The 22,868-nt window shown below is 37.1% G+C and overlaps 2 long non-coding RNA genes across 2 annotated transcripts; one reads left to right on the top strand and one right to left on the bottom strand.

The window, feature by feature from the left end:
• Nucleotides 1-2,978: 2,978 nt before the first annotated feature.
• LOC139458108 (uncharacterized) lies at nt 2,979-8,420 on the bottom strand. The gene is made up of 3 exons (XR_011652652.1): nt 8,371-8,420; nt 8,035-8,116; nt 2,979-3,384 (listed from the first exon to the last, which is right to left on the bottom strand). It is a non-coding gene; the product is annotated as an uncharacterized lncRNA (long non-coding RNA).
• A 344-nt stretch (nt 8,421-8,764) lies between these two features.
• Nucleotides 8,765-10,685, top strand: LOC139458110 (uncharacterized). The gene is made up of 3 exons (XR_011652654.1): nt 8,765-8,962; nt 9,437-9,495; nt 10,643-10,685. It is a non-coding gene; the product is annotated as an uncharacterized lncRNA (long non-coding RNA).
• Nucleotides 10,686-22,868: the final 12,183 nt, after the last annotated feature.

The raw sequence follows: 22,868 nt of genomic DNA, 5'->3' as shown, positions 1-22,868 counted from the left end.
TCGGAACTGATTTATTAGAACTCATATATTGGAATGATATATTAGAACTGATTTATTGGAACTGACCAATTGGAACTGATATATTGGAACTGACCAGTTGGAACTGATATTTTGGAATTGATATATTAGAACTGATATATTGGAACTGATATATTGGAACTAATTTATTCGAACTGATATGTTAGACTGATTTATCGGAACTGATCTATTGGAACTGATTCATTGGAACTAATATATTAGACTGATTTATTGGACTGATACATTGGAACTGATCTATTTGAACTGATATATTGGAACTGATGTATTAGAACTGATATATTAGAACTGATCCATTGGAACTGATACATTGGAACTGATTTATTGGAACTGATATATTGGAACTGACTTATTAGTTCTGATATAATAGAACTGATTGATTGGAACTGATATATTGGAACTGATTGATTGGAACTGATACATTAGACTGACTTATTGGATTGATACATTGGAACTGATCTATTGGAACTGATATATTAGAACTGATACATTGGAACTGATGTATTGGAAATAATATATTGGAACTGATTGATTGGAACTGATATATTGGACTGATTAATTAGTACTGATATAATAGACTGATTGATTGGAACTGATATATTGGAACTGATATATTAGACTGACTTATTGGATTGATACATTGGAACTGATCTATTGGAACTGATATATTAGAACGGATATATTAGAACTGATATATTGGAACTGATACATTGGAACTGATATATTAGAACTCATTATCGGACCTGATTGATTAGAACTGATATATTAGAACTGATAGATTGGAACTGATATATTGGAACTGATATATTAGAACTGGTATTTTGGAACTGATATATTGGAACTGATATATTGGAACTGATATATTGGAACTGATTTATTTGAACTGATATATTGGGACAGATATATTGGACTGATATATTAGAAATGATATATTGGACTGATATATTAGAGCTGATCTATTGGAACTGATATATGACAACTGATTGATTGGAACTGATTTATTTGAACTGATATAATGGACTGATATATTAGAACTGATTAATTGGAACTGATATATAGGAACTGAGATATTGGACTGATATGTTAAAACTGATATATTGGAACTGGTATATTGGACTGATTTATTAGTACTGATATAATAGAACTGATTGATTGGAACTGATATATTGGAACTGATTGATTGGAACTGATCTATTAGACTGACTTATTGGATTGATACATTGGAACTGATCTATTGGAACTGATATATTAGAACTGATATATTGGACTGATATATTAGAACTGATTTATTGGAACTGATGTATTGAAACTGATCTATCGGAACTGATTGATGGGAACTGATATATTGGAACTGATATATTAGAACTGATATATTGGAACTGATATATTAGAACTGATATATTGGAACTGATATATTGGAACTGATAATTGGAATTGATATATTGGAACGTATACATTGGAACTGCTATATTGGAACTGATCTATTGGACTGATATATTGGAACCTATATGTTGGAACTGATAGATCAGAACAGATATATTGGACAGATATATTGGAACTGATATATTTGACTGATATATTAGAACTGATATTTTGGAACTGATATATTAGAACTGTTTTTTGCGAACTGATGTATTAGAACTGATTTATTGGAACTGATATATTGGAACTGATTTTTTGGAACTGATATTTTGGACTGATATATTAGAACTAATATATATGACTGATATATTAGAACTGATTTATTGGAACTGATATATTAGCACAGCAAAAAAAGTGTAGGTTTCCGTCTTCCGGAAACCTTCCGGAAACCTTCCGGATACCTTCCCATTTTGGATCCGGCCCGGATACCTTCCGGAAACCTTCCGGAAACCTTCCAAAAAAAATGTCAAAATTTGGGGGGTGCATTTTGTTCACTTAAGTGTGAAACACATAAAAAAATTAACTTGAAAATACCAAGCAATTTGAAGGTTGTTGAAGGCATCTGGAAGGTTTCCGGAAGGTTTCCGGAAGGTTTCCGGAAGGTATCCGGATGCAAATTTTCTTCATGACTTGCTTCTGGTAAATAATGTTAGCCTGTGCATTACAGGTACCTGTTGTAATATTCTGTGTTATTTTAATGGTAAATATCCTCCTCAAACATTTTTGGAGAAGAAAATTGTTCAATTTCATATTTTGTCCTTTTCGGATGTTAATGGTATTTAATGAACAAACATCAGTTCTTGTATAATGATATCCTTAAATTTCATGTCCAGACTTCCAGTTTGTACTGAGAAAAAGAAAAAGTTACAGGTACCTGTTGTAATATTCTGTGTTATTTTAATGGTAAATATCCTCCTCAAACTGAGATATGTGGGCATGCATTGTTCACAGGTTGTTTTGCGACATGGGTCCAATGTGTGAAGCTTATTGCTGGTGTCCGCCACCATGATATTGTTGCAATATTGCTAAAAGTGGCAAAACAGCATTCTCACTCAGAAAAAAATGGAAAGTCGTTGGCGATGTGATTTGGCATTTGGCCCTGGTGAGATTAACAGATTAGTTTGGAACGGTATCAGTACTTGTTATATCGGGACAGTGTAGTTTCATGGGAATATTAAACAGAATACAATTGTCCCAAATTGGTGCATAAGACTAATGGCATCCATAGAAAACACCTAAATAAAGTACAGAAAAAATATCAATGTCATTTGTCTACTATGGTGGAACTACAACTTTTGTTAAGTATTTATAGTAGGAAAACATTCAGGGCATTAGTACATTTCATATTTGTTCAGCACCTATGTTATGGCTCATCAGTATTATATATCTTTATGCTAATGAAGCAAAACAAATCATGTTTTTGGAAAAAAATCTTATTTTTTGATTATATGGCATTTCATTGGTACATATCACAAATTGAAATTTGATCAAGCAAGAAGAGTAACTAGCATAAAGTAACCAGTGGTGTTTGCAAGGCCTTACAGAACAGACGCTTCAATGCCATTTTCTAAATAAACAAATTAGTCAAATCTCAGAAGAATTTTATTGAAGAAGAATATCTAAAGTCAATTATGTTTCTGCAGTAAACCACAAAAGTCATTCAGATTTGTATGGTCAGCATCGGTGTACACAACCTGGACATAGTCACAGTGCTTTGGCATAAATTCATTCAGACTTCATTAGTGTCATAATAAAACCACCTACAGTCACATTAGTGGCATTATTCATTCAGAATCATCACTTTCTGAGGTGAATCTGTTGGTTGTTATCAGGAGTACTGTTCATCTTCCGGCGAGTCCCTTGTCTGAATTGTGTGAGCAAGATCTTCTTAAATGTAGCTGGTGTCAGATTGTGAAATCCAGGTACCTAAAATTTCATAACATCTTTAGAAACTTGTTAGTCAAAAGTTATGAAACACACACATATAAATTTACAAATGTTTAAAGTTGTTGTCTCAAACAGTGAGGTATTGACAATTTATCTTGCAACTGATATTTAACCAATCTTTGAACATGTAAATAAGCCATTGCAAACAGAAAAGTGTTCAGAAAATACAAAAATGTATGCGGTCTTCGAAAACAATACCACAAGGTTCACCTGAATTTTGCTTGAGTGTTTGCATTACATCAAAATGTAAGGAAGGGTAAACAAGACTATGCAAAACTAAGTTACATAGGTTCTTATACATAAATACATAAATGCAACTATTCATAATTATCAAAACACATGTCATGTAAGTGATCTGAAAATACAACATAATGAGCGAGTGAGTTGGTATAGTTTCATGCAGCTTGTTAGCAATATTCCAGCTATGGGCTTCACACATTGTACCCATGTGGTGAATTGAACACGGGTTTCAGAGACTGTTTCACCCACTAGGCTACCCTTGCACACCAAATACAAAAGAAAGTATATTAGGAATTCAGACAATAGATATTCTCACCAAATTCATTAATTCATTAATGGAAGCTATATTGAAATTCAAATTTTGACAAATTAGGATGAGACTGTAGAAGCATTTATCTAAGTTATTATGGATATTAAATATCTACTGTTAATTGGTAGTCCATCATAGACAGTGATAAGAAATTCAACTGAGAAGTACAACCTGAACCATCAACTAAAAACTATGTATATTACATTAAAGGGGCCGGTCATGTATTACCGGTATGTTCTCATTCATTTTTGACACAACCCTCCCTGAAAGAAAATGCAAAGCACTTTATATTTTATTGTCCGTTTTGTCAAAAGTCTCCCCTAGAGACTCTCACATTTTGGGGTGACCCTCCCTGTTTGTTCTGATCTGAATTCAAATATTCATGACTCATTATCATATTTTATCATTCATCCTATCTTTTTTGAAAATGAACTAAATGAAGATTAACAATAACATGCAAATCTGCCAAAATATTGGCCTGGCAAAGTTTAAATTAATCATAATTACTGTTATAAAGTTTTGGATCCATCGTCTGTTTCTAAATACAGTGAAACCCAACTTTGACTTGTGTGGCATTGTTGAATCATCTACCCAATGTTCTTTATGCATTGATATGCATCTGCACAGAGTGGTCAAAGTCTGTGTATGACACATAGTGTGCTACAAGGGAGACATCAGTTTGTGTCTAGCCAAACTGTCTGATAATCTCAAGGGCTGCCTTGGTAGCATCAAGGGATGTAGCTAATCCTAAATAAACATAAAACAAGTGACATCATCTCTTCTACAGAACACATGATCAAAGCCTGCCCCACCTTTGATGTTTATTACCTTGCTACTCTAAAAACAGCTAATTAGCAAAATGAACTCAATGTCAACTCATTGTGGACTAGGGATTAACAGGGCAATTAGTGTCGGGTGGGTATTAGTACTTGCAATTGTCTGTTAATTACTTAATTGAGTAGTGACGGCTTAGTCAGTTGTGCCTTTACAACTGCTATTCAATTATCGAGTCAGTTTACTATGTAACATGCTTCTTGGGACCAAGGAAATGTAATTTGCTGGATAACAGTTTTTTTCTAATTTATCAGAGATCAGAAATAATAATAATGACGTTTTTGATGTGCATTTCTTTGTTGTGTTCACTAGGATGATGGTGATGGTGTTTGAATTATTAGACACTATTTATTCCAAAAGAGGAATAGGGTTGGTGAAGAGGCAAAGCTTATTTGAACAACATATATATTGAATAAACAGAAACTGTACAAAAAACAGATTAACTGTATCTACAGTTGAAACTATCATGATGCAAATTTTCACTGAATCAAAGTCATATCTTTTCAAGACTCAGATCAGGTTGTAGTGATTGAAGGTCACATTAAACTTGCTAATTTCAAATCATTCATCCCACACTTATGATTTGGTTTGCTGTTTTAAGCCGCACTCAAGCAATATTCCGGCTATATGTAAATAATCGAGTCTGGACCAGACAGTCCAGTGATTGACATCATGAGCATCGACCCACACAATTGGGATCAATGACATGCATCAACCAAGTCACCGAGCCTGATCACCACCTGATGGCGTTAGTCAACTCTTTAGACGAGCATTGTCGCCCGTTACGGAAAGTATTGGGTTACAAATATCCCTTGTAAAACCTTTCAACATGTTCAAATGACACATCGAAAGGCCATTGTGAAAAATTGCACCATGTTAGGATTCTTAAATACAGTTTCAGCTTGACATTGAGTACTTTAAACTTTAAAGTGAAAAATACATTCACAACAAGTGAGCTGTGTCTGCCAATCAGAGTCGGTGAGTAAATTGGAGTAGGGGACTAATTTCGAAGGTAAACTTGTTTCAACGTTTAACAACTACATGCATTTGTGTTTGTATGAGACGATGTGTGTTTAATTCCATATATTTTACTTCAAAGCATGTTATCACAATAAATTGAATCGGGTATAGGATAAGTTGGAGTAGAGGCTAATTTCTATTGTAAACTTGTTTTAACATTTCACAATTATTGGTCTTTGCAAGTTATCAATCCTAGTTTAATTTCATTTATTTTACCAAGGTAAAAAAAAAAATAAGGTGTCATTTTCGTCAAGTAATAATCGCCGTTTTCGTTTTCGGCGAGTATTTCGCCAGTCAGTGCTGTTTTGCTAAGGTGTCGTTTCAGCTATAACCCGCTTATTGCACATTATTAGTTTCAATTTATATTTATAATCATTTTTACCACTGTAATAAGTAAAAAATGAAATAAAAGTATATAGAAAATAAACCAGCACTTGTTATAAAATGTGCATCCGCAGGCAATATTTATAAGATAATCCTGCATGTAGCTGTGGCCATCACACTGAAGATGCACTTCACTTCTTTCTCATATGTCCAAATTACAATGATTTAAGACAGAATATGTACTATTATGTTAAGGGATATGATCTAAATTCAATTCTATTAGGTAATCCTGAAAGGACGTCAAAAATAAACTTAGAAATTCTGAAATCAGTAGAAGACTACATTCAGCTATCCAATTTTTGGTTTTGTGATTGTACATAGCATCTTAAATTTATAATACTATTCCTTGCCGTATATTGCAGTACACTATTACTACTAAAAATGCGACCTGACAGCGCCGACAACGTAGTTTCTATAATAAGAACATGTATATAATCGTATTCCTTGACTGTACTTTTGTCAAATCATATTGTATTCTAATTCTGGAGCGGTATTCAAATAAGTTTTTGCTTGTTTACCCATCCAATTCACATATAAATGTTTAAAACAATATTTAGTAAACAAATAATATAACTCATGCAACAACATAGTGTGTGGAGACGATAGACCACTGAAAAGAGCATATATATGCACATCCAATGACCCCTGACATCACAATGCATTGTTTTGCCAGTGTGCCAGGCAACAGAATACTACGAATTACATCACAGGATACTGTGACCTGTTTGAAAAGTTAGGTACTGTATTCTAAAGGTAGGCCCAAAATTCTAGACACTCCAGTGATTGATATTGTGAACATCAATCCACACTGTTAGATGGTCACTGTCAGATGCCATGAACCAGGTCACTGAGCCTGATCACCTGATCTATTAGGTTATCTCTTATGGGTGAGGCTAAAACGGCACCTCAGCAAAATGTCACTGATTTCTCCAACGAAAACAGCACCTTGATTTGGCAAAAAAGGCTACTAATTGTTGTCTGTTATCTGGAGAGACATGTTGATTCCTGGCCGAAATATATATAAATGAAATTTCTATAAAAGTACTATTTATTTCCTACTTACTAAAATAAATATGACATATATAGTATACCTGTTGTCCAGTTTCTTGACATTTTCGCCAGACTCAGGTTCAGCTTGACATTGAGCTAATCTGAGTAAAGCTACTTAAAACTTCAAAGCATGTGATCTTTCAATGATAAGTTTAGTTGCACCTCCCAATCAGAATCATGAGTAAATTTGAGCAGAGGCTAATTTCTAATGTAAACTATTTTTAGGTGACTAACATTTAACAATTATTTGTGTTTGCAAGTTTAATTGCATTTATTTTACTTCAAAGAAATCAAAGCATATTATATTTTCACAATAAGTTTAGTTGCATCTCCAAATCAGAGTCGGCAAGTAGATGCTAGTTTTTAATGTAAACCTTTTTGAACATTTCTCAGTTATTTGTGTTTACAAGTGACCATGCAAGTTTAATTTCATGTATTCGGGCATATTCAGACCCAAGGTAAAAAAAATAACAAGGTGCTGTTCTCACCAGGCAATAGTAGGCGAGGTACTATTTCCCTTTATAGTATAACCCTCTCTTACAACTAGCATAGGTTGATGGGGACCCATTCCAACCCGGAATCCCCAAATGAGTGGGTATGGTTTTACGCTGTTTTTAGCAATACCACAGCAAGGGACACCTGACATAGACTTCACACATTGTACCCATGACAAGAATCGAACCTTGGTCTTCAGCACTTCAACCACTAGGCTACCCCACCGCCACAATTCCCAACATGATAAAGTTGTCATCACGGTATTCTTCAACAAGTTCAAGTGAAAATATCCATACCTTTCAAATGTCTTATCTTCCACTTCACAATGTTCACTGTTGCAAAACTCCTGTCATTTAATTTGTTCTTGATTATTCACACCTGCAAAAGTAAGTTTAGTCGGTACGGTATGAACTAAAAAAATGAGTCACTATAGAGTATCTAGATAAAGGCATATAAATAAGCAAACATATTTCTACATCATATACATTAGCAAGGATTAACATAAGTTAGGTAGATTGCTTATCCTAAAAAAATTAAATCACACATTTACTAACATATATAAAACAGAATAAGTGGCTCACACAAGATAAATAACTTTAATACGTGATCAATATTATTAACATATTCCTTACCTGAATCAGAGACCATATAACAGTCTATGTATCATGGTCTCTGTCTGAATATGTCACATCTTCAGCTCCCTGCAATCGAGGTTGTGAAACATTTCTGCTGTAGGAATATTACATCCGCTGGGATATCCCTTGTCACACTGCCTGGCATGGTAGGCAAACGCATATTCCATACACCACATAGGTATACTGCCTAATACACACTGTCGAAATTCCGCGGCTCCCAATATGGCCTGTATGAACTGTAATCGGCCAACCTCGTCTCTTTCCGTAACTGCTGCAGAAATGACCGCTCGTCATTCGTGACCAACTCGTGTTATTCCGGGACAAGCAAGTCTACCCATACTTCCCTGTATGGCCGAGGGCGCCATTTTGGAACACAAATGTAAACAAACACTCAAACCTCGTGTAATCGATGTACACCGTGATGCTTGATTGCGATATGCTTACCTCGTGTATCGATACATTGTTCTCAATCACCTCTAACTCGGAAATCCCGGTCGAAATCCACCTGAGCCATCCACAACGAGGACGTCAAGTATTTCGAAAACTCGATTGACAGCCGAAGGAAGGAAGAGCAGCTTGCAGATGCCAGGTACGTAGCAGGGCTTCGAGACATAATGTTCCATGATTTCTATACAGAGATCTTATGGAATGGATTGATTTAGATATTTTCCTGATCTCCATGTTACTACTGTAAACGTCAAGGGCCCTTTTAGTTTTGTTGTTTTCGGAAACCCTTTGTTATTATTATGATCAAGTGTTTGTTGTGACATGGTATTTCTATTTGGGATTGCATAAGAGCTACAGGTGCAGGACTTTTAAGGGTCGTGTCCTTATTCTCAGCATAACGCTGGGATTTGATGATGAGGGTTAGTTACCAAGGGTATAAATCTGGCAAAGTGCATGTCAAACAAAACGTGGCATTCAATTCCAATCATGTGTTGCCACCTGAACCACCTGAAAGTGAGATATGGATTACAATGAATAATGACAGCTTATCAATCTTTAACAAATTCACACTGAAACATTGAAAGGATAAAGACAAGTTAGTTGTTTTCTGTTTCAGCATGTTCAGGGTTTGTGGGCAGGTTCACAGACATCCTCAGGGAGGATACCAAGTATTGAGTGAGTATTTTTGTTTGTGATAAATACAAACTACATGTATTCATCATGGTATATTTCAATGTAATGTGAAACATCACACTCACAATAGTCCAGCTCTGTGATGGCAGCCTGTAAATAATTGAACATGGACCAGGCAATCTAGTGATTGTTATTTTCAGCAAAGATCCATGCCCTCAGAGTATGATGACAACCTAGTCTGACCACTGAATTCATTAGTTGATTAGTGTTTGCAGCGGTAGAAACTAACACTTTCAGTCCACTAGTCCTAAAATGATAGCATATAGCAAAACCTTTAAAATGTCAAAATGACTAGTGCCAATTTCTAACCCTGGTGTTTGGATGTTGTGTTTGTGTGTGTATGTATGAGTGTATTTAGGTTGGTTTGTTGTTTAACGCCGCACTCAGCTATATGACGGCTGTCTGTAAATAATCGAGTCTGGACCAGACAACCCAGTGATTCATATCATGAGCATCGAGCCACGGAATTTAGATCAATGACATGCATCAACCAAGTCAGAGAGTCTGACCACCCGATCCCGTTAGTCGCCTTTTACGACAAGCATAATGGCCTTTTACGGCAAGCATGGGTTGCTGAAGACCTAGTCTACCCCGGAATCTTCACGGGTCGAGTGTATTTAACTTAAATCATGAATCTTATACTTGTTTCTCTGTGCTTTTACTATGTAACCCAAATTTTCTCTGGAATAATAATGTATTCTCTTATTTATATCATTTCTGAACAAAGTGTCATATCAAGGTTAGATCTCTGTCAAAACAGTGCCATGGAAAAGCCAAACAAATAGCCTAGAAATAAAAGTAAATACTGCATTGCATTAATCTGCATTTCAAGAAAATGTGGCAATAATTCATGGAATGATATTCACCTCGGTGAGGATCTCTCTGCATTGTCGAACAAGTTATTTCCTATGTAATGTATGTGTTGAATGACCCTGACTTTGTTGTCAAAATATTGTTTTAACATTTGTTAAATATGGGGATAAATGTCATCTCTGAATGTTTGACATGAATTATTATGATTAGGGTAGTTCTAAGTCGGAATCACAACCGGGGTTTTTTCATTTGAATCAAATGTACAACATGTACAGTTTGGACATTTCTGTGATGTGAATGCTACTTATGTTCGTAGAATGTCCGGATGAATAAAAGAGACAGTCATCCGTGCAGCATCAATGTAAAGAAAGACCATAGAAGAGCAACAGTGAGTGGTTAATATTTTGAAATTATTCTGTTTGGTTCATATGGTTATTTTGCAAATATGTCTTCAGTTTGTTCCTTATCGCTGTGGGCACGGATGTCCTATTATCTAAGGCACTACAATTTTCTGTGCAGAGTTGCATCTCTTGGGCTTAGCAGAAACCTATAGTCATGGGTTCAAATCCTGGTTCTCCCCGATTATGTTGCTAGGTTTGTCAGCATTATACACATACTCGTGGGATTCATCAAAGACCTACATCACTTAGGACTTTCTTCCCACATCAAACTAACATGCGGTGATATATCTGGAATACTGTTCAAAGCAGTGTTAAAGCCAAATCATTTATTTAACACTGCATCCAGCAATAGTTTGGCTATATGACAAGGATTGTGAATATATATTTTTCCATGTTGATGAGTTGAAACAATCACTAAATGACATCTCTTTAAAAGATTCCCAGCATTCCAAGCCTCATTAATAGATAAGGTTGTGATTGAGTAGGCTCATTGATCACATGTAATCATACCACAGTGATGTTGGATATTGTCCATAATAGTTATCATCGGTTTGTCTGGACCGAGTTCATAACATTAGTCACTGGTTTGTCTGGTTGAGATTTGAGATGTGATTATCTTAAATGTTTAGCATATAACAAGACTCACATATGACAACTTAAGTGATTTTGTTGCCTTCTATCTGTAAGTACATGTGGCAACAATTCTTTTTGATTGCTAAAATCTTTTTACATAATGCTGCAGAAACTGAAGTCCTGCTTGAGATCCCTGGATGAGTACTCCAGGTTGACAGTCTGGAAGGACCAGACAAGGGAGTCCTAAACAGAAACTGCACCCCTTCAGATATCAGAGGTGATTTGCAGACAGCGATGATGAGGGTCCTGTTATTTCAATGGAGGCCGACCGAGAAATTGTATGCCAAATGGTACTGAGACACACAAAGGCTGGTCTGGCTAATGTGAGAAGACCAACCAATGCCAAGCTGGAGTGTAATTCTTCCAGGACATTCAGGAAATTCTTGTAAACACTTGAAAGGAATGATAAATGGGACTTATTGTCTTTAAATGTGGACCCAAACACCAAATGGAAAGTTCACAATTCTACTAACACAATGCAGCAGAGATAGAGTCTAACTGGTATCCCCTCATCCTGGTTCCTGTTCATCCATGTCAATATAGAAAGAAAAGGAGGATTGAGGGAAAGTAAGTTATCTGAACTGGTGAACATAATCCGTAGGTACTGTCAAGCGAACAGTTATCACACTGTGTTATGAGTATTGAAGAATAGGATGAAATTGCATACTGCATCAGGAACCATCATGTGAACACTGTTCAATGTGCGATATACTATAGGCATATGAATAAAAGAAATTGATAATTTGATTGTTGCTTATGTTTCATTTACCAGCTGTGTAATTGGGGATGTTTCATGATTTTGCCTCAGGTTAATAGCCACACTTATCTTATGAAACCATGCATTGCTTGGGCATCTCAAGATAAATAACACATGTTTCCTTTGCTCTGAAAACGTCTGATGACACATTGATCTGTTATGTCAAAGGTTAAAGTCACAACCAGACAAAAAGTTTGTTTGTGGTCTAACTCTTCCTTTGGGCAGGGGTCGAAGTTGGAAAAAGGTCGTGTGTGATCTATATATACTACATTTTCCCTTAAATTGCCTTTTCTACAGAAGTCTTAGTAACTCTTATACATATACTGGTTACATTACTTCCATATTTTGGTCAATGATATGTTGAATTCTACCAAAGGACTGCATATTTGGTTTATGTGCTGGAAAGCTCTTTGAAATGTTTTTGAAATATTTATCACTGATATTGAAGGTCAAATTCACACTCAAAAGTGATAACTCATGAGGGGTTGAAGTGTAAGATCAAGGCAACAGTGAAGGGGTCATTCATAAAGTATTTCTGCAATTATAACTAAAATGCCTATTTCTGGAGATATTTGTGAAGTATTAAGCACATCGTTGTTATATTATTTGAATACACATATATGTGCAGTGGTTACAACTCCAGTGTCAAATTAACTGTCAATCCCTTTTAATAAAATAATTCACAGTAACTGAGGAAGAGCTTACTGTAGTACCATAAAACTAGGGTGAGGCAAATGTCAACGAAGTTAGTATTTTGGATGTAACAAGTACATGTACCGTTACAAATAGTCTTATTATCATCTCACTAGGACCAAAGGCCCAAGTGAGCACATTGTCAATGACTTTTTCTTTTTCTCAGTACAAACTGGAAGTCTGGACATGAAATTTAAGGATATCATTATACAAGAACTGATGTTTGTTCATTAAATACTATTAACATCCAAAAAGGACAAAATATGAAATTGAACAATTTTCTTCTCCAAAAATGTTTTAGGAGGATATTTACCATTAAAATAACACTGAATATTACAACAGGTATCTGTAATGCACAGGCTAACATTATTTACCAGAAGCAAGTCATGAAGAAAATTTGCATCCGGATACCTTCCGGAAACCTTCCGGAAACCTTCCGGAAACCTTCCAGATGCCTTCAACAACCTTCAAATTGCTTGGTATTTTCAAGTTAATTTTTTTATGTGTTTCACACTTAAGTGAACAAAATGCACCCCCCAAATTTTGACATGTTTTTTGGAAGGTTTCCGGAAGGTATCCGGGCCGGATCCAAAATGGGAAGGTATCCGGAAGGTTTCCGGAAGGTTTCCGGAAGACGGAAACCTACACTTTTTTTGCTGTGTAGAACTGATATATTAGAACTGATATATTGGAACTGATTTATTGGAATTGATATATTGGAACTGATTTATTAGAACTGATTTATTGGAACTGATTTATTGGAACTGCTATATCGGACTGATATATTGGAACCTATATATTATAACTGATATATTACAACTGATATATTGTGCAGATATATTGGAACTGATATATTTGACTGATATATTGGAACTAATTTATTGGAACTGATCTATTGGAACTGATTGATTGGAACTGATATATTAGAACTGATATAATGGAACTGATTGATTGGAATTGATATATTGGAACTGATTTATTAGAACTGATTTATTGGAACTGATATATTAGAGCTGTTTTTTTGGAACTGATATATTAGAACTGATTTATTGGAACTGATATATTGGAACTGATTTTTTGGAACTGATATATTGGAGCTGTTTTTTTTAACTGATATATTAGAACTGATTGATTGGAACTGATATATTGGAACTGATTTTTTGGAACTGATATATTGGACTGATATATTAGAACTAATACATATGACTGATATATTGACACATACATATTAGAACTGATATATAGTGGAACTGATATATTTGATCTGATATATTGGAACCGATTTATGGGAACTGATATATTGGAACTGGTATATTTGAACTGATATATTGGAACTGACATATTTGAACTGATCAATTGGAACTGATAAATTTGAACTGATCAATTGGAACTGATTGACGGAACTGATATAATGGAACTGATATACAAGGACTCCTGAAGATCCGGGTACATAATATGTCTTCAGCCATCCGTATTCTCATCATCAATTTCAGATTTTGTTTAACAAAAATAGTCTTAGAAATGTTTCGTTTACGTAGAACTAATATCAATTTAGCTTGTGCAAAGCTGTTTCTTGATGGGGAGGAACAAGAAGGTTTGCCATATTTGTCAATGATTAAATCGAAAAGGATGAATGCTTATATACGTTAATGTTATGTTAAGTTTTAGAGATTGGTCATAATAGATGGATTTGGAGATGACATGTTGGGTCAGTATTTACTTTAAAAGATTTAATGGCTTGGGGACAGGACTATGTGCATATCTTGACTTTGACTCACATTATGAAGACATAGGCTTCTTTGCCTGGCAGATGTGTAATCAACATACTACCATATTGTACTTTGTTAGCTTCTACATTATGATGTGAAATACAATTATCCTCTTACACTATTCATTCCCTAAACGATAACCCCTGTTTGAGGGTGGGCTCAACACCACTTATCCTGAATGTTTTGTTTTGTGTGTGTTGTTTAACACCTTACTCAGCAATAGTCCATATATATGACGACGGTCTGTAAATAATCGTGCCATGACAAGACAATTCAGAAATTAATATCATGAGCATCAATCCACGCAATCGGGATCGATGATATGCATTAACCAAATCAGCGAGCCTGACCACCCGATCCCGTCAGTCGCCTCTTACGACAAGCATAGTCGCCTGTAACAGTAAGCATTGGTTACTGAAGACCTATTCTACCCCGGATCTTCACGAGTCTCTCCTGAATGTAGGATGTCATGAGTGATCATAGCGCATGACCTACAAATGACACCTAGTCCAGAGGTCACCAGTGGGGGCAACAGTGTTGGTATCGGATGACAGGTGGGTTTGCGTTATACTACATGATTGTCCTGATGATGTCAGAGTTATCACTGTTTCAGCACAGATATGTTTTCAGTAATTTACACGTGGATGTTAGCGCTCATTCCTTGTAGGCAGAAGAGACATACCTCCTTTGGCGACAGTTTTCGGACGCACTCTAGCTGTCTCTGGATTTCCCTTCCAAAGTCCCCATGTTCATGTCGCAGAACTACAACCACACAGGAGACGTGGTGGTCGTGGGGCGTGTTGAAGGTTTGATTCATCATTCCAAGATCCTTCCCAATCTGGATTTTAAACAGAGATAGCATTTGTAGATTTTAATATAGAATGTTTTTCATGGCTCAAAGAGATGCATACAAAATATTAGATATGAAGTTATCATTACAATGGTTCTTCATCGTCTATAAGGCGCCGCGATTCGTTGTGCAGAGTTGCGTCCCTTGGGTACGCGAGAAACCTGCCATTGTGGGTTCGAATCCCGTTTCGCCCCGATTATGTTTCTAGGCTTGTCAGCACTATCATCGTTGGTTTCACCGAAGTGGTAAACGTCTGAGACCTGCATCACTTAGGACTTTCCTCCCACATTAAGCTGACACGCTGATAAACCTGGAATGCTATTCGAGGCTACGTAAAACCCAACTCACTCACTTGCTCACTCACTCATCATTAGTTTAGAGGACAAACTAAAATATGTAGAATTGTGAAGTTATGTATCAATAAGTTTCACTTTAATTTTTATTTGCCATACCTTGGCTTGAAATGGAACTTTCCCTGACAAAATACTGATGATATTCGAAGATAAAATGTCGGGTGACTCGAATATACCAGGCATGTCATATATCCAGTGATTCTTGTAGAGAGCTCCTTGGAACTGTAAGATGAAACCATGTTCTTATTATCAAATTTAGCTCAGTGCTTTGAAAATGTCAAATGATAAAACATATGACCATTCTGTGAAACGTGAGGGCGAATTGATTGTTTTATAAAATATGTATTGATGATATGCATGAACCTAGGTATACATATAGAACGTTTGACTTGATAGGGGCAGCCTTTGGCTGGCCACATTGACTAACGGGTAGATTGTGGCAGATCATTGTTGACGTCATCACCGTGACATACATGGGGTATCTGTAAAAGCAACATTGAAATATGTACTATTAGACTAAATGCCAAGTAAGCCCTTCTGGATAAAGAAAAGACTATAACTTACACCAGTGGTGAGAGATTCAGGACCAGATGTCACAGCATGGTAATTTGAAGGATGCTCCATGTTGAGGATTGCTGTCCTAAACCCATTACCAAGAGATGATTTACCCATGCCAGTTGGTCCAAACAGCAGGATCTTCAGCTTCAATAGCTTGCCTGCACTGTTATACCGCGGCTCCAAAAAATCCTTTTGCAATCTTTGGTATTCCTGTCCCAACACACATCACTCGTAGACTTTTTGTTTCAAATAGACACTGGTGTTTTCAAACATGTACTGGTTTTATTAACATATTAGATTATTTCAAAACGTCTACAGTTAATGATAAACAACAACAACAACACTATTTTTAACTAAATATTAGTTTCTTTGGCGATGATACCATCAAATCAGATGTTTAAGTTAGAGGTGTTATTGTGGTTTGAAAATCTAGTATTTCCCCAAAATACTGGTTCATTTTAAGCGTTGATTCAAATTGAAGAAGAGAAACCAAAGGCAAGAAAACAATGGATTAAGTATAATGTCAAACCTCACGCGTCCAGATAAGGTCCCCTGCAGGTCCCCATCGATATTGCTGGAAGGATAAACATACACGTAAGGTAGAACAGTCCCATGAATAAACCGTGAATGTTAAAATCACGCACTTTTTGTTAATTGAGGAATAATTAATTTGTCACTGTTTTGTTGAATGGGACTAAGATCAAGACCATAAGTTTCACAGTAAAATGTTTCTAGATGAACTAGTTTTACAAACCTCGTCCTCGGCAACTGAATCTGAAATGTAAATAGACTATGAAAGGTTGATACACATCAAGTATATGTGTATTTATTTGAAAGATATAGTATCTCTTCATTACAATGATGTAGTCCTTTTTTATTTGAATATGCTCATTAACAAGTTATTTTTCTATGTTCACTATTCTCTGTGTCCGGTGGAACTTGTCTATGTACATATAGAACGGTGCCACTGACCTTCTGCGTCTTGTGTCTCGTTCTCCCTTTCCTGTAGTAAAGATGCAAACGGTATGTTAACGGAAGGAAGAAAACGTTTTTTTCAGTACAATTATAAATAGTGAGTGAGTGAGTATTGTTTTATGCTGCTTTTAACAATATTCAGGCAATATTGCTGCGGGGGCACCAGAAATGGGCTTCTCACATTGCACCTATGTCGGGAATCGAACTACCCGACCCCCCCTACAATTATAGATATGTTACATGGAGTAGTTTAAGTGTATTTTTGGCTTTAATAGATCATTTATGTACTTTGATTTCATGATGGATGTAACAACTGATATGATGTCATAAGATTCACTTACTTGCTTGTTATCACGGCCTGTAAAAGGAAAAGATGAAAGGTAGCATGATGCAAATGCAGATGTGACTGACACATCAGAATACTTCTTTGCAGATTGGGGAAATATTCTGTGACCTGAAAGAATAAAACTATCCTAAACATGGTTAGATGATCAAATTATTTCTAAACGACCCGAATGGCATGAATGGGTGTCCGGGTTCGATTCCTGACATGGATATGTTTGAAGCCCATTTCGTGTGTACCCTGTGTGATATTGCTGGAATATTGCTGAAAGCCGCGTTAAACCAAAATCACTCACTCACTCATTATGTATAAGTGGAGGTAAGAGTAATACGACTTCAAGCTGAATGCCCCTCAACCCCACACATTTCAAGTTGCTTACACCCCTGGCACTGCTCACGGCTGTCAGTGGCCGTCAGAGTGAAGATGCAAACAATATGCTTTTGTCAGGTGCTTCACCATCAGGCCAGTTAGTGTTGAAGGCTTAGACGTCAATATCGTCGCTACAGAAAGTCACATAAATTTCTGACATCGAACCGATAGAATTGTGCTGGGCTGACGACAGCCATCAAATATGGATTGAGATTGGATCTACGTATTTATATGTGCTGTTTGTGAGAAAATGTTACCTCATTTATAACGAAGCATTATTCAATCTGATAGTAGAATCAACAAATGAACAGATGTAGGCAAATATGACAGAAAAAACGTGGTGATGAAGGAATAGTGTCCTTGTTGACGTCAGACGTTATAACTGGAATAAACGTGGCGTCCATGAAATCGCCAAAACACGTACCAGTCAAAATGGCTAACCACAAGCACTGTTGTCTGATGACATCACATGTTTATAAGGGCATGTGCCTTTTTGTGCCCCATCAAAGGCAATGTAACACATCGCCATTGACTGCCTGATGCGTGGCATCACTGTATTTGGAGATACAGTGCCATTATTTCACATAATAATTATGGGTAAAACAGTGCGGCACCATGCTCCTTCAACGTCTGTGGGAAGCTCCTGACAGTTTGCAGATGTCATCCCGGCGTAACCCAAAGGTGCTCAATTGGATTCTGGTCGAACAACCTTGATGACCACACCATGAAGTTGATGCCCTCGTTCCCCAGAAGGCGCTATTGGGTGGCATTGTCGTGTAGAAAGATCTGGCCTGGAACATGAACAGATGAGAGTCAAGAACGGCCACTCCAACAGAAAGCTTCCCAAAATATGTCACTTGTGCGTCTGAAACAGCTACTTCCTGTACTCACCACAGAGCGTGACGTCCATCGGCCGCCTTGAAACCCTCAGAATGGATCCAAGTTATGACAACCGTGCATTAAGGTGAGCGGTTCGAAGCCCGTTCAGGATCCTTTGCGCAGACACCAGACCTATGAAAAATTCATTCCTTGTCGATGTATCTCTCACAAAGCAGTGACAGTCATGTGCCTGTGACGTCACACGTAGTCTCCCTGGTATGGGGCGATCCCTTTCACAGATCATTAACTGTGCGCCTATGCAACCAATCGTCTTTGCACGTTCCTAATTGCAACATGCCGACGGAACGTTCATGTTGCACATTTGACAGGTTTGACTTTAGAAGTTGTCGTGACGAGTATCGTTTTAATCTGTGTTTGTTAATGTCAGAGCTCGGTGAACTTTTTCACATTAATGATTCTCAAGTTTTAAGTTTGACGCAGTAAATAAATGTATGTAGGAATCAACCTGAACACCTGACATAAGGATTGAAATAACCACGTGAAACATAACATCTTTTAGTTCACATCATAATATGTTAGTCCCGTTAAGAACTGAAAATTGTAAACTTTGCATCATTACCTATACCATAGAACACTTACTAATTGTTTTCGATTCTATTATTCCGGCATATATGACATATCATTCCTGCCAGGATAGCAGGCAGCGGATTCAAATATGTGTATTTCACTGCATTTCCCAAAAAGCGATTTGGAAAATTTCAATTTGTGCATTTATCTTAATGCCAATATTATTCCAAGAGTCAGGAAATGTACCCTAAACAATAAGTGTCTAAATGCAGGATTGTCATTTAGCATTTGCCGCCAATAATGCGACAAAGTTGTGTAATAATGAATCTGCATATGAATTCCTAACCAAATCTTACAGATATGGCGTTTAGAGTTTGTTGGACGTATTACGTGTTGTGAGGGACCCTTGAACATCCGGGTTGAAATAGATCTTCAGCAACCCATGCTTTCCGCGACGGGATCGGGTGGTCAGGCTCACTGACTTGGTTGGTGCATGTCATCGTATCCTAATTGCGTTGATCGATGCTCATGGTGTCAGTCCCTGGATTGTCTGGTTCAGACTTGATTATTTACAAACCGCCGTCATATAGCTGGATTATAGCTGAGTGCGGCGTTACACAAGAATCAAACCAACCAACAAACAACACATTGTATGCTGTTAACTCACTGAAGGACACACAGTCCTTGTAATACAGGGGTAACAGTTAGGCAACCTACTTTCAGTGGAGAAATCGTGGGCTCCAGTCGTTTGTGAGGTATTAACGGCATCAAAAGATTGTCTCCTTGGTGATATCATAACACAGCTTATAGGTCACACTGAAGAATGACACCCTTGAATACTAAATACCACACGTGATACTGCGTTCTGACATTCCTCGTACAAATTCTTTTCCATGAAGCTCCGCCAATTGATTTTCACAACAATAGACTGCCGAGCTACGGCATATTTGTGCTGGTTGAGTTTGAATTGCTCACAAACACGAGGACACAGTTAGGCAATTTCTCTAACGTGTCTGCTTGGAATTGTAACCAGTCATCTTCAGCAGAATTTCGGATATGTGGAAAACTAATTGAGGTGATCTTAAATTAAACATCATAGATTAATGATAAACATGTATTTTTGCAAAGTAACCTTGAGATTGCCCAAACAAACATAATGATTTTCACCTGTAAACTGGGGTTCTAATTCTCCTCTAACGCACCTGTCAGGAACATGGGTAATTGGACCATGATTCTGTGAGCTTCAAATACAGCAACACTGTTTAAATATCTGAAAACATGTTAATTTATCTACACGCCAGTACTATTCCCAAGCTCAGGACATGTTTTTCGTATGGTGTTATGACGAAGGATAGACATTGATACATAACTCTATATAATCGCAACAATCTGTGTATTGTATGGTAGATACATACTTCACACTGTAACTTGCTTCAGCAATGAATGTACCATTTAACCAAGGTTAACCAGCCCTCCGCACTGGAGTTTGTCACATCAGCTCCTCTGTGCATTGTATGGTAGATAGATACTTCATGCTGTAACTTGTTTCAGCAATGAATGTACCATTTAACCAAGTTTAACTAGCCCTCCGCACTGGAGTTTGTCAAATCAGCTCCTCTGTGCAAGCCTGGCCTTGTCCCAGTCACGAGGGACAGCTTCCACTCAGCCACCGACGCGTAAACACAAATGTACGTCCGACAACTGGTCGTCTAGATCACGTACTTTGTGTACCCCTCTGACAAGTGTAAATTGGCATGGCTCCCATGGCAAAAAGCTATGAATTCACAATGCCATTTAGAAAGTGGTCAAATGTAACTTTTTGGTGGGTTGAGTCCCCTTCGGGATTCGAACCTCCACTGCCAGAGTGAGTCACCTAATTCCAGACGGGATTCAACCCTCCCAAAAAGTACGAGAATCTGTACTTTACTAAGAAAGATCTGTCAATGCGACTGTAATCGTACAATCTGTATCACTTAGGGACATACTGTCCTGCTTCCAATTGCAAAGTCTGGATATGGGCTGAAGGTTCTTCAGGTTATAGATACAAGGCATCATAATCAGTGTTTAAAAAGACAGATCTTATACAAAGGGCAAAACAATTCGATCAGAACCAAATCTACTGGTCACCCAATAAATTCCATAAAGCAGTCTACTCTAACTCTGAACATTGGTCAGTTTAACCTAAGCTCATTAATGCAACTATGTTTTGAGAATCTCTGCAGTAACAGAGAGGTAACAACCGGGGGCCTACTTGGGCGATGACACAAATACACCGCCATTCAATCTGGGATGTTTGTATGTATGTGCGTGCGTGCGTGATAGGGCGAGGGGAGCATTAATGGTTTCTTCCATAGTTATATTTCCCAGACAATCCCTCCACACGACTGCATTACAAGAGAAGAAACAATAGTCAACTTCCCCTTTATGTCGAGCCTACAGCAGTCCAAACCTTTGGTGTCTACATTTCATATTTTTTGACAGAAGTTGTTTGATCAGTGTTACATTATGCAAGGCCTTCGTGCAATGTTGTTTGGGATGACATTTGCTTAGTAGTTTCCAAATTATTTTCCTATGTTTTGGTTGATTCCCATCTCAGAGTGAGGCACCTAATTGCCAACACACAGAGTCAGCGATGTAATCCACACAGCCACCTTCTACAAAAATGGAAGCCCGACAATGGATAGTCTAGATCAGACATATTTTGGTACCCTCAGACTTAAATGTAAATTGGCACTGTCCTGGCCTAATGAATTCTACCTTCTACCTTGTAGAAGGTGGCTGTGACACACAGTCACCTTCTACGAACATGAAAGCCCGACAATGGATAGTCTAGATCAGACATATTTTGGTACCCTCAGACCTACGAGGACGTGAGAAACACCTGGTTGAATCCACCAACGTGAGGGTCCCTCTGTGTGTAGACACAATATAATTTGCCACAAGCAGACTCTTGAAATACGCTATAAATACACGTTACCCTTTACATTCAACATTGGTAAAATAAAGTCATTGTTGATAACAAAAAGGACGTGAATTGTCCACAGCTGTGCATTGAACTTTTCACTTCGATCATAAAAGAATAAGTATATGGTGTCTGGTGCAGTTGTTAGGCTTTCAGGAATGTTGTTATCATTGATAGTCTGCTATTCAAACACGAGAAAGGTGTGCAAATCGCACTCAAACTATTATGATCTTCTTTACGCCAAGAACTGTTCAACTTTTGCTAAATGTTTATCTGCATGTTTATCTGTCGTTTACCATGTTCACCAGTCATCTGGGGTGTTGGAGTTTGCTGTGTAGCATTACGTCTCGGAGAATACTATGACCATGGACCATACCAATGGTTGTGCGTAACACATGAGTGATAAACATTAAGACCTGTACCATTTGGGGCTTTATTCACACATCGAGCCTCAGTGCAGTGATATAACTGA

Source organism: Haliotis cracherodii, unplaced genomic scaffold (assembly GCF_022045235.1).
Source record: "Haliotis cracherodii isolate W230 unplaced genomic scaffold, xgHalCrac1.p SCAF_12, whole genome shotgun sequence".
Classification (NCBI taxonomy): domain Eukaryota; kingdom Metazoa; phylum Mollusca; class Gastropoda; order Lepetellida; family Haliotidae; genus Haliotis; species Haliotis cracherodii.
This window is presented reverse-complemented; position numbering and strand designations above follow the sequence as displayed.